Source organism: Ovis aries, chromosome 8 (assembly GCF_016772045.2).
Source record: "Ovis aries strain OAR_USU_Benz2616 breed Rambouillet chromosome 8, ARS-UI_Ramb_v3.0, whole genome shotgun sequence".
Lineage (NCBI taxonomy): Eukaryota > Metazoa > Chordata > Mammalia > Artiodactyla > Bovidae > Ovis > Ovis aries.
In genome coordinates this window covers 59,251,961-59,255,063 of record NC_056061.1, presented here as the reverse complement: position 1 = coordinate 59,255,063, position 3,103 = coordinate 59,251,961, and the positions used below count along the sequence as shown (strand labels likewise).

Below are 3,103 nucleotides of genomic sequence, written 5' to 3'. Positions count from 1 at the left end.
GGGGCTCAAGTGGTAGTCATGAATTCCAGTAATGCTAGTGTTGGGCAAGTGGCCTGCATTGGACAGTAACTGACTGATGAGTGCTTCTGATGGACACACAGGCATATATACAGAGGGCAGGAGGTTGAATTAGGCATTCTAGCTGGGGTTTGGTGAACAAGAGCATTTCTAATAGGACAGGGGTGGAGGAAAGAGAAAGGGAGTTCATTCCTAATACAGAGCCAGTAATAGGAATAAAGTTGGTCCTTCCCCAGATAAATAGGTCCTTGGATATGAAAGGCATGACAGGTTGACAGCAAATAGACTCCCAAAATGTGGAACTTTGGTAGAATATTGGTCAAGTCACATAAGCCATGAAGTAAGGGCCGGGGCACAGTCTAGAAAAATTACTGATATTCTAGTTGGTAGGCATGGTGCCTCAGCACTGAACAGATTTCTTTGTTTAACTCAGTGGCTCAACATTTCCAGACAACTTCTTGGCTATCGCTGCACCTGGTTTTAAAAGGACCATTTCTTGGAGGACTCAAAATTCTCCAATGACATTTCAGCACTTCAGACTTCTGTGAAGTGACCCGGAGGGAAAATAGGAGCCCCCTAGAGGAAGAAAAGTTCTTGGGCACCTACTTAAGGAGTCAAACAACAACAGAGATGTCAGAGCAATCTGGGAGCCTCTGGAACTCTGTCTAACACAAGTTTTGGTAACAAAGGCTTGAGGTATTGAAGGAAGATTTTCCCGTTTCAGTTCAGTCACTCAGTTGTGTTTGACTCTTTGTGACCCTGTGGCCTGCAGCACGCCAGGCTTCTCTGTCCATTACATTTTTACTCTCCTCTTTCACTTTTACCAAGAGGCTCTTTAGTTCTTCTTTGCTTTTTGCCATAAGAGTAGTGTCATCTGCATATCTGAGGTTATTGATATTTCTCCTTGATTCCAGCTTATGCTTCATCCAGCCTGGCATTTTGCATGATGTACTCCAGTTGAGCTGTTTCAAATCCTGAAAGATGATGCTGTGAAAGTGCTGCACTCAATATACCAGCAAATTTGGAAAACTCAGCAGTGGACACAGGACTGGAAAAGGTCAGTTTTCATTCCAATTCCAAAGAAAAGCAATGCCAAAGAATGCTCAAACTACCGCACAATTGCACTCATCTCACATGCTAGTAAAGTAATGCTCAAAATTCTCCAAGCCAGGCTTCAGCAATACATGAACCGTGAACTCCCTGATGTTCAAGCTGGTTTTAGAAAAGGCAGAGGAACCAGATTGCCAACATCTGCTGGATCATGGAAAAAGCAAGAGCGTTCCAGAAAAACATCTATTTCTGCTTTATTGACTATGCCAAAGCCTTTGACTGTGTGGATCACAGTCAACTGTGGAAAATTCTGAAAGAGATGGGAATACCAGACCACCTGACTTGCCTCTTGAGAAATCTGTATGCAGGTCAGGAAGCAACAGTTAGAACTGGACATGGAACAACAGACTGGTTCCAAATAGGAAAAGGAGTATGTCAAGGCTGTATATTGTCACCCTGCTTATTTAACTTCTATGCAGAGTACATCATGAGAAATGTTGGACTGGGAGAAGCACAAGCTGGAATCAAGATTGCCGGGAGAAATATCCATCACCTCAGATATGCAGATGACACCACCCTTATGGCAGAAAGTGAAGAGGAACTAAAAGCCTCCTGATGAAAGTGAAAGATGAGAGTGAAAAAGTTGGCTTAAAGCTCAACATTCAGAAAACGAAGATCATGGCATCCGGTCCCATCACTTCTTGGGAAATAGATGGGGAAACAGTGGAAGCAGTATCAGACTTTATTTTTGGAGGCTCCAAAATCACTGCAGATGGTGATTGCAGCCATGAAATTAAAAGACGCTTACTCCTTGGAAGAAAAGTTATGACCAACCTAGATGGCATATTCAAAAGCAGAGACATTACTTTGCCGACTAAGGTCCGTCTAGTCAAGGCTATGGTTTTTCCTGTGGTCATGTATGGATGTGAGAGTTGGACTGTGAAGAAGGCTGAGCACCGAAGAATTGATGCTTTTGAACTGTGGAGTTGGAGAAGACTCTTAAGAGTCCCTTGGACTGCAAGGAGATCCAACCAGTCGATTCTGAAGGAGATCAGCCCTGGGATTTCTTTGGAAGGAATGATGCTAAAGCTGAAACTCCAGTACTTTGGCCACCTCATGGGAAGAGTTGACTCATTGGAAAAGACTCTGATGCTGGGAGGGATTGTGGGCAGAAGAAGGGGATGACAGAGGATGAGATGGCTGGATGGCATCACGGACTCGATGGACATGAGTCTGAGTGAACTCTGGGAGTTGGTGATGGACAGGGAGGCCTGGCGTGCTGCGATTCATGGTATTGCAAAGAGTCGGACACGACTGAGCCACTGAACTGAACTGACTCTGCATATGAGTTAAATAAGCAAGATGACGATATACAGCCTTGACGTACTCCTTTCCCAACTTGGAACCAGTCTGTTGTTCCATGTCCAGTTCTACCTGTTGCTTCTTGACCTGCATACAGATTTCTCAAGAGGCAGGTCAGGTGGTCTGGTATCCCCATCTCTTTCAGAATTTTCCACACTTTATGGTGATCCACATAGTCAAAGGCTTTGGCATAGTCAATAAAGCAGAAGTAGATGTTTTTCTGGAACTCTCTTGCTTTTTTTGATGATCAAATGGATGTTGGCAATTTGATCTCTGGTTCCTCTGCCTTTTCTAAATCCAGCTTGAACATCTGGAATTTCATGGTTCATGTATTGTTGAAGGGGGAAAAATGTGAGTTTGAAGTAAAAGAACTAAAGAATAAAAGTGGAAAATATTAAGTGTTCATGTGTAAGGTGTTTTTGTGTAATTCTTCAAATACGCAAAATGTATTTTTCAATAAAAAGTAGTTAAGTTTTTTTAAGCTTAGTTTTCTTAGTGATGTCATGTTTCCCTCAAGAAAACAAAATTTAGGGAAAAAGAGGTCATTGTGTCAATTATGGAAAATTCTTTTTGTTCAGAGCAAAAGACAGCAAAGCACCTACTGGTAGAAGCATCTACTGGGTGGGAACGTGCCTTAGTTTCCTAGCAACTTGCCTTTAAGGAGGTAAACCTG

The 3,103-nt window shown here is 42.8% G+C and overlaps 1 long non-coding RNA gene across 1 annotated transcript; it reads left to right on the top strand.

Moving 5' to 3' along the window:
* Nucleotides 1-368: 368 nt before the first annotated feature.
* LOC132660249 (uncharacterized) lies at nt 369-2,828 on the top strand. Its single transcript, XR_009601648.1, has 2 exons — nt 369-1,075; nt 1,548-2,828. It is a non-coding gene; the product is annotated as an uncharacterized LOC132660249 (long non-coding RNA).
* Nucleotides 2,829-3,103: the final 275 nt, after the last annotated feature.